Genomic DNA, 10,293 nt, shown 5'->3' with positions numbered 1-10,293 from the left:
GGCCAGTTTTTTTTTTTTTTTTTTTTAGTGAGGCAATTGGGGTCAAGTGACTTGCCTAAAGTCACACAGCTAGTAAATGTTAAGTGTCTGAGGCCGGATTTGAACTCAGGTACTCCTGACTCCAGGGCCGGTGCTCTATCCACTGCGCCACCTAGCTGCCCCCCTGAGGCCAGTTTTGAACTCAGTTCTGGTCTTCCTGACTCCAGGCCTGGCACTCTGTCCACTGTGTCACCTAGCTGCCCCAAATTTGCAAGCAGTAGTAGGCATTGACTCACACCTCAATTACTGGGCCCTAATTGAGGCCTTTTCAGCTTGAAAGGACCTATTCTATGACAAGCTGGAGGAAATTGTCCTCCAGGGCATAACATTTGAGAATTCTCCTGTGTGCTTTAAAATGTTGAACAATGTCCAGCCTTCAGAGTCAGGAAGACAATCTTCCTGAGTTCAAATCTGGCCTGAGACACTAGGTGTATGAACCTGGACAAGTCACTTAATCCCGTTTGCCTCAGTTTCCTTATCTGTAAAATGAGCTGGAGAATGAAATGGCAAACCACTGCAGTGTCTTTGCCAAGAAAATCCCCAGTGGGGTCACAAAGGGTTGGACATGACTGAAAATCACTCAACAACAACAACAAAATTTAACACTTTCTTAATTCTAGACAATCTACAAAACAATAAACCAAGCCCTGATTTGTGGTGTTGGCGAGTTTGAGTTGGCTCCAGGACACCCCTGAGACTATTCTATGATAAGATAAGTCATTGGAATAAAATTTTAGTGGAAGGAGAGTTCCTTTTTCTGTAGCAAGTAAAATTGGAATTTGGGAAATGCTAACATTTAAGTAGATGGTTTTTAAATAGGATTCATCTAAGGAGCTTTGCTATATGGGCTGTGATAGCAAGAACATTCATTGAGGCAATAAGCAAAAAGAGCTTCATTCCTCCCAACCATATCACTAATGTGCTCTGACCTTTGGCAAGTCATCATTTCGTTAATAATAGGGTTCAATGCTTTATAACCCAGGAATCATAAACCTTTCCATTGACCCATACTTACCTCAGCAGAATTGATAGGATTGATTAGATTAGGTCAGTAAAGGTACTCATGAGGCCCAGACACTCTAAAATACTGAAACTGCAAACAAGAGACAGCATGATTTCTAACTCTTGAGTTTCACAGAAAATCCAGCCTTATTATTATTTTTTTTTTTAGTGAGGCAATTGGTTAAGTGACTTGCCCAAGGTCACACAGCTAGTAAGTGTTATGTGTCTGAGGCCGGATTTGAACTCAGGTCCTCCTGAATCCAAGGCCGATGCTTTATCCACTGTGCCACCTAGCTGCCCCCTTATTTTTTTTAAATGGTAGTCATGGAGTCAAGGTCCAGTCTCAGGCTTGAATAAGCAAGCACATGGTCTCCCACTGCCCCTGTGCTTCTACTGTAAACCCTAGCTTCTTTTTCTTTTTCTTTTTTTTTTTTTGCAGGGCAATGAGGGTCAAGTGACTTGCCTAGGGTCACACAGCTAGTAAGTGTCAAGTGTCTGAGGCTGCATTTGAACTCAGGTCCTCCTGAATCCAGGGCTGGTGCTTTATCCACTGTACCACCTAGCTGCCCCCTCCAGCCTTATTCTTCATCCATTGAATGTTGACTCAGAAGAAAGTTCTCAGACCAAATCCCTCAAAGTGGATAACACAGGGCTTAGCTCCATAGTGTTATTAATATATTTCATATCAGAAATGTTTAACAGTATTGATTTACAATAATAATAATTGCTTATGATTCAAAGGAATTTTTCTCATAATAATCCTGAGAGGAAGATAGGACAATTACAGTTTTACTTATTTTATAGTTCAAGAAACTGAGGTGCACAGAGGTGGTTATGATTTAATTTTTTCAACAGAATTGTGGAAAGAAAGTAAATTGGGAATGAGTGAATTTAGTAAGCACATGCTATGTACAAAATACTGTGCTGAACATTGGGGATACAAATAGGAAAGATCGTCCCTGTGCTCAAAGAGCTCACATTTTTGTTTTTGTTTTGGGGTGTGTGTGTGTGTGTGTGTGTGTGTGTGTGTGCAGGAGTAGGGCAATGTGGGTTAAGTGACTTGCCCAGGGTCACACAGCTAGTAAGTATCAAGTGTCTGAGACAGGATTTGAACTCAGGTCCTCCTCAATCCAGGGCCAATACTTTATCCACTGTGCCATCTACCTGCCCCAAGAGTTCACATTTTAATGGGGGAAACAACCCAATAAGGAAAGTTTCAACTGGAAGTGAGATGGAGGTCCCATGATCCTTTGGGTACAGGGGACAAGTAGTGGGGCAGTACCTCACTTTTTAATGTCATTTATCTATTGAGAGTGCAGGTGACAAAAGTGGGTAGAAGTCTTGGAACACAAGCATATTTAAACAAATCCCAAATACATAGGATGTGTCATGTCAGTGATAGGAATCTAGCCCTAGATTCCAGCTTGTGACCTTAAGCAAGTTGCTTAATTTCTGCTTGCTTCAGTTTCCTTAGCTGTAAAATGGGAACAATAATACCAGGTTTGTTGCGAGAATCAAATAAGATAAGATTTGTAAAGCGCTGAGCACAGGATCTGCCACACAGTTGGAGCTATGTAAATGCTATCATCACCATCATCATTAGAGGAAGTGGAAGAGCATAGTATGAAGCTGTAGTGTAGGAGGTAGTGGAAAGACTAGAATGGAGATCATTGCCTTAGATGCAAACTTACATGGAAATGGAACAAAAAGGGTATAGGAGACCCTTTCTTCTGGAAAGGTTACCCTGTATTGGGAATGGCTAATCCACACAAAGATGGTTCTTTGTCTCTTAGTCATTTTGTCTGACCAAATCTGGAATTTAGACAAAGGTCAAAAGTAAAGGTAGGGGCAGCTAGATGGCGCAGTGGATAGAGTACAGGCCCTGGAGTCAGGAGTACCTAAGTTCAAATCTGGCCTCAGACATTTAACACTTGCTAGCTGTGTGACCCTGGGCAAGTCACTTAAATCCAATTGCCTCACTTAAAAAAAAAAGTAAAGGTAAACATTTGCCATCCTATTTTTCTGATGGCTTGTCTTTTCTCATATTCAAAGACCAAATTATTTCTGTATCGTTGGGCCTTAGTGTTTCCCTTTCTTACTATACTTTTCTGTATATTTTTTTTCTATAGATTTATTTCCATATCCTCCCTTTTTCCCATGATAGGATACCAGTCTTTAAACTAGAAAGTATATCTAGCAAAAGTCCATCAAGGATCAGCACACATGTGGAATCTCACTGGCATATCTCTACCACATGAAAAATCTCAGAAAGGAATGAAAACTAAAGTGGTAACCAAAACAACAAAGTTTCTAAACCTCAGGCCCTGGGGTGTAGTAGAATGGCTATGGAATAAGAGGTCCTGGGTTCAAACTCTGCCCCTAATGCTAATTACTTATGGAACCTTATATAAGTCACTTAACCTCCATGGGCCTCAGGTTTCTTTTTTGTGTGTGAGAGACAATTGGAGTTAAGTGACTTGCCGAGAGTCACACAGCTAGTAAGTGTCAAGTGTCTGAGGTCGGATTTGAACTCAGGTACTCCTGACTCCAGGGCTGGTACTCTATCCACTGCCCCATCTAGCTGCCCCCTCAGGTTTCTTTACATGGGATATGAAGGGTTTGAGCTAGTTGGCCTCTGAGGTTCCTTTCAGCTCTGTATCTTTCTTACTTTGAATATTTCCCATCTGTCCCCTTCCCATCACTCACAAATTTGCTTCTCTAGTCAAGGCCCTTATTAATTAACCTGGACTATTGCAATAGCCTCTTGTTTGCTTTCCCTTCTTCAGACCACCCTTCCACTTCTTCAACCTATACTTTACACAGTTGCCTTTACTAAAGCAAAGGTCTGGCCATGTTACTCTCCTGCTCACAAAGCTCCATTCCCTATTGCCTCAGGGATAGAATACAAGTTCTTTTGTCTGCCATTTAAAATGCTTTACAATCTGCTTCCGGTTTACCTTCACGCACTTTGGTCCAGCCAGACTGGCCTACTTGTTATTCCTTGTACCTGAGATTCCATATCTTGTTTCTGTTCATTTTGCAATCTGTCCCCTGAGCCTGGAATGCACTCCCTCCCCACCTCTGCCTCTTTAATATTCCTACTTTCCAACCTCAGCTCAAGTGACAAATGGGGCTTTTCCTGACCCCACACATCTTCCACCTTTTACTTCCCCCTCCAATTACTTTTATATACTTCACATCTGTAATCTTTGGGGCAAAGAGATTTGGGAGAGAGCTGATTCCCAACCTGGCCCCACTCTGCTCTTTTTTTTTTTTTCATCTAAAGGAGTTTATGGGTAAAAAAGTAAGGAAGAAGGAACTCAAAAGCGGACCATGGGAAATAGATGGCTGCTGATAGATAAACTATGAGAGCCTATCAGGGGATCTGAACAGATTGAAAGCTGCAACATAGCAGGAGCCGTAGTGCAGTGGTCTGCAGTTCTGACCCAGGGAACAAGATGAATCTGTGGATCCAGTTTGCCTCCTAGTGAAAATGCTTTCTCCTCTTCCAGGAAGTCAAGCTGAACAGTTCCTGCCTTACAATTTAAATTTAATTTATCCTACACTAAAGCTCAAGCAGAAATGTCAGGCTATGTTTGATTTTATTTAAGGCTTACAAATAGGATAAGCCAGAGTATTGCTTAAGTTAGTGAGATAAAAGGTTTGTTTATCAGGAGCTAATCCTGTATAAGGGCAAAGTGGGAGTGGTTCATGCATGTATTTGTATTCCCAACGCCTAGTACCAGGCCTGGCATATAAGATCATTGCTCTAGAGCTGGAAGGGCCCAACTCGACCAACCACATCATTCTGTAGATAAGGAGACTGAAGCCCAGGGAGGATAAGTGACTTGCCCAGGTCACAGCTGGTGCCAGAGACAGGATAGGAACCCGGGTCCTCTGATTCCAAAGCCAATGCACCTTCCATTACATGGCACTTCCTTACTTAATAAATATTTGCTGACCAATTGGTTGATAGATCAATAGGGTTGTGCCTGTATTCATAGTTGTGTTATCAAAAGACGATTTAATCGATGAGGCCTTAGTCCTTCTTTAGGATCCCTTAGAATATCAAAAGGTGTTTTAAAAAATTACTCCTGGGAGCAGTCATCAAAATCCCAATTTATCGGGCAGCTAGGTGGCGCAGTGGATAGAGCACCGGCCCTGGATTCAGGAGGACCTGAGTTCAAGTCCGGCCTCAGACATTTGACACTAGCTGTGTGACCCTAGGCAAGTCACTTAACCCCAATTGCCTCACCGGAAAAAAAAAAATCCCAATTTATCACCGTTGTCAAATTCAAAAAATGTAATTTGTGGCCATGGCTGACATTTATATAGTTCTAAAGTTTACAAGCACTTTCTGTAAATTATCTCATTTGGCTTTAAAGCAATTCTCTGAGGTATTAGTGTCCCTTTTTATAATTGAGAAAAGTGATGGTCAGAGGAGGTTAAATTATTTGTCTATTGTCACAGAGCTAGTGTCAGAGGCAGGTTTTGAACTCAGATTTTCCTGATTGTGGGAAGTGAGCAGAGCAGTGCTAAAGGAAATGGCTGTCAGTATCCACTATCTTCTCATCAGCATGTTTGGAGAGCTAGTTACAGAACCTGATACGATGAAAAAAGCATATCAAAGAAACTAAAGAAGTTTCACAAACTTAAATTATTTATGTTAAGTGCTTCTGTATTGATCTATTGCAATTTTTCTCAACCCACTTTTCCCATTCTTGGTTGTTGTCATCAGTCAAGAAATGTATCCGGAACTGAAAGCCTGGGCTGCCTGCCTTGTGATTGACTACCTCATTAAAAAGAGAACTGGCTATTTGATACAGATCCCTTGGTATCTAGTAACAAGCTGTGTATATCTTCACATATCTCATTTCTTTGGAAAGAATAGTATATTGTTTTACAGTATGCCCTTTAGGAAACAGTCCAGCTGTACCTACCAAGATAGTATTACTTTATCATCGATAAGTCCAATAAACTACTTGATGCTATGAAAAACCAATATATTAAAAAAAAACCCCAAAGCCTTAATGTTGTGTGTAGAATGGACAGTGAGTTGCTGCCAAAGGCTCTACTCTTAACAGCAGCAATATATTCCTTGCTCAGACTATGGCAGGATTTCAATAAACATTCCTGTAGGCATACTGTACTTAGACCTGAGAAAAGGTAAAACTGATCCAATATTTTTCCTTATTTTTCTTCTAAAAGTTGTAGAAATTTGCCAAAATATAGAGGGATTCCAGGTTGTGTTTGTCACTATTATTTCAATGATAAAGGATCTAAGGCAAAGATCTAGGGGTTCTTGATCCTTACATAGATAAGCTATAACCAAATGGCTAGACTTCTTGGGTCTGATAAGTTCTGGAGAAAAAATAAATTGTTGTAAACTACCATGTCTTGATTTCCTGAGGAAAATAGGATAGTGAAGGGGGGAAAAACCCGACTCTGTTCCTAGAACTCCTGAGACATCCAAAATGGCGTTTGGTTTGACAAAGGATCTCTCTGGCCTGGTCCAAGAACAAACAAGGCTGGTTGATGACCAAGGAGGATTTCAAGCATCTCTTTGAATTTGTCCCAAATAGTTAGCAAAAGAACATCTCTTTTTTTTTTTTTTTGTGGGGCAATGGGGGTTAAGTGACTTGCCCGGGGTCACACAGCTAGTAAGTGTCAAGTGTCTGAGGCCGGATTTGAACTCAGGTACTCCTGAATCGAGGGCTGGTGCTTTATCCACTGAGCCACCTAACTGCCCCTAAGAACATCTCTTTAAAAATGCATCTTGTGAAACATCTCCATAATAGATTATGCAATTTTTATAGAGTACTAGAACTGGCCTCAAAACCAGGAAGACCTGGGTTCAAGTTCATTCCTGGATATGAGATCCCAAGTAAGTTACTTAACCTCTCAGTGCTCTAGGCAATTCTATGATACTATAATTTGCAGAAAATGTGCCCAGGAGTTTCCTGTACCAATAAAATTATAGGTATTGACCCTAGTGGGGCTGGGGAGGGATGCTAGCACAAACTCTACAAACAATGAGCCACAGCCAATATCAGCTCCAATTATCAAGCATCTGAATCCAAACCCAGTTCAGACCTATTAGAACAGAAGCAATTAACAGAACCAGTCCCTATAGGAAGTGCACAGGGATTTAGGTTGTAGTTGTTCAGTCATTTCAGTTATGTCCTTACTCTTCATGATCCCATTAGAAGTTTTCTTGGCAAAGATCCTGGAGTGGTTTGCCATTTCCTTCTCCAGCTCATTTTACAGATGAGGAAACTAAGGCAAACAGGGTTAAATGACTTGCCCAGGGTCACACAGCTTGTAAATATCAGAGACTGGATTTGAACTCAGGTCTTCTGACTCCAGTTCCAACACTCTATTGTGTCACCTAGCTGCCCAGGGAGATAGGGTCTAGATGTAAACTACTCAGAGCACTGGGAGTCCCAGTAGGAGATAGGACCATCTTTACACCAAGATGCCAGTGCTGGGATGACTATGCATAATGCTTGAGACAACTATGATCTCTAAAATTCCATTGATCCTCCAGGGCCAAAGTAGGGTACAGAATCAATCACTAAATAGGGATTGAATAAAAGAAGGAGAAAGAGGGACAGCTAGGTGGTGCAGTGGATAAAACACCTGCCCTGCCTTCAGGAGGACTTGAGTTCAAATCTGGCCTCAAACACTTACTAGCTGTGTGACTCTAGACAAGTCACTTAGCCCTCATTGCCCCACCAGAGAGAGGGGGGGGGGGTGCGCAGTCAAGGCTTGAATGCAAAGTAGACCAACTGATAGCAGCCACACCATCCAGATGTGATGTGTTAGTAATATCAAGATTAAAAAGTAGACAGAAACAATTAAGGCCTATCTGACCTATCCATGATTGCTAGAAGAGGCTTGAACATAGAATTGCAGCCTAAAAAGTGAGGCTGAAAATATGGCCCAGCAAAAGAAGATACTAAATAAAATGAAGAAATATTAAGGGATGAGAGAAATCCAAGTGGTAAAACTAGAAGAGAGGAATCCCACACCAACTTTGATTAGAAACTCAGAGAAAAGATAGACAATGATTAAAAAAAAAGAGATAGAAAATGAAATGAGAGTTACAAAGGGAAAATGAAAAGCAGAATAAAAAATAGCTTAAAACAGAAGGAATAGGGGCAGCTAGGTGGTGCAGTGGATAGAGCACCGGCCCTGGATTCAGGAGGACCTGAGTTCAAACCCGGCCTCAGACACTTAACACTTACTAGCTGTGTGACCCTGGGCAAGTCAATTAACCCCAATTGCCTCACGAAAAAAAAAAACAAACCCAAAAACAAACCAGAAGGAAGAAAACTTACTCAAGTAATGAAATCCCTGAAAAATAGTGACTCTATCAGTGAACTGGAAATATTTAAAAACAGGTCAAAAGCCTGAAAAAGTAGTAGAAATGTGAGATATCTACTCTCCACCCCCCCAAAAAGCCCCCCAAAAAACATCAGACTCAGAAAACCATGACCAAACCAACAGAACAAAACCAAAAACAACCATAAACAAATCCCTGAAACCCAAACCTGGACACCTATTTTAAGAAAACATAAAAAAACCCTACCTGGCTATATTTATTAGAACTAGTGACCAAAGTAAAAATAGATGAAATCCATTAATTACTTTCTTTTTTAAAATAAGTTTTTATTTATATCTTTTAGTTTTTATATCACAACAATTTCCCCAATATTTCTCCCACTACCCCTCCTAAAAGCCCTCCCCATAACAAATAGAATTTTTAAGACAAAAAGGGAAAAGAATAGGAAATAACAAAAGTGATCAATTCATTGAAAAAGTATGAAAATAAGTGCAATGGACAATAGTTGTGGACCTCTTCTGCAAAGGAGTCTTTCAAGACATTCATGTTATTTTTAATTTTGCAATATTCATTTTAGATTGGGCAGGGGGTGTCAGATGTTCTTTCCATTTATAATATTGTAGTTGTGTATATGATACTCTTAATGCTGCTTTTTCTCTATGCTTCATTTCATGTAGATCCTTCTGTTCTCTATATTCATCATATACATATTTTTTTTACAGCACAACAATATTCCATTACATTCATGTAGTGTTTTAGTATATATTGGGACATTCTTATCTATGGTATCCCATTTTCTATAGGAAGCCTTCCCCAACCCTCTTAATTCCCTTTGTTAATCATTTCCTATTTATCCTATAGATAGCTTGAGTGGTAAAATATTTGTTTGCTTGTTAGCTCTCCCATTAGATTTAAAATTTCCTGAGGGCCAGGGACTGTCTTTTTGTATCCCCAGAACTTGGAAATTGAGAGGATGCTCATCAATTGGGGAATGCCTGAATAAGTTATGCTATATGATTGTGATGGAATACAATTGTTCTATATAAGAAATGATGAGCAGGATGGTTTCAGAAAAACCTGGGTAGCTTTATATGAACTCCTACAAAGTGAAGTCAGCAAAACTGGGAGAACATTGTACAAAGTAACAACAACAATATTGTATGATGATCAATTATGAATGATTTAGCTATTAACAATACAATGATCCAAAACAATTCCAGAGGACTTATGATGAAAAATGGTGTTCACCTCCAGGGAAAAAACTGATGGAGTCTAAATGCAAATCAAAGGTTGCTATATTTATTTGTTACTGTATGTCATACTGTATATGTCTAATCTGTTCCACTGATCTACCTTTCTATTTCTTAGCTAGTACCAGATAGTTTTGATAGTTACTGCTTTATAAATATAGTTTATGATCTGGTCCTGCTAAACCTCCTTCCTTTATGTTTTTTATTAGTTTGTTGATTTTCTTGACTTTTTGTTCTTCCAAATGAATTTTGTTATTATTTTTTCTAATTCAATAAAATAATTTTTGGTAATTTAATTGAATGGCATTGAATATATAAATTACTTTAGGTAAAATTGTCTTTTTTATTATATTGGCCCTGCCTACCCATGGACAATTCGTATTTCCACAGTTATTTAAACCTGATTTTAGTTGTATAAAAAGCTTTTTTATAATTGTGTTCATATAGTTCCTGGGTTTGTTTTGGCAGATGTACTCCCAACAATTTTATACTATCTCAGGTTATTTTGAATGGGATATCTCTTACTTTCTCTTCTTACATATTTTCTTGGTGATATATAGGGATGATGATTATTTATGTGGGTTTACTTTATATTCTCCTACTTTGCTAAAATTAATTATTTCAACTAACTTTTTAATTGTCTAGGATTTTCCAAGT

Source organism: Dromiciops gliroides, chromosome 1 (assembly GCF_019393635.1).
Source record: "Dromiciops gliroides isolate mDroGli1 chromosome 1, mDroGli1.pri, whole genome shotgun sequence".
Classification (NCBI taxonomy): Eukaryota; Metazoa; Chordata; class Mammalia; order Microbiotheria; family Microbiotheriidae; genus Dromiciops; species Dromiciops gliroides.
The sequence above is the reverse complement of the archived record's forward strand: the minus strand, read 5'-3'. Positions refer to the sequence as shown.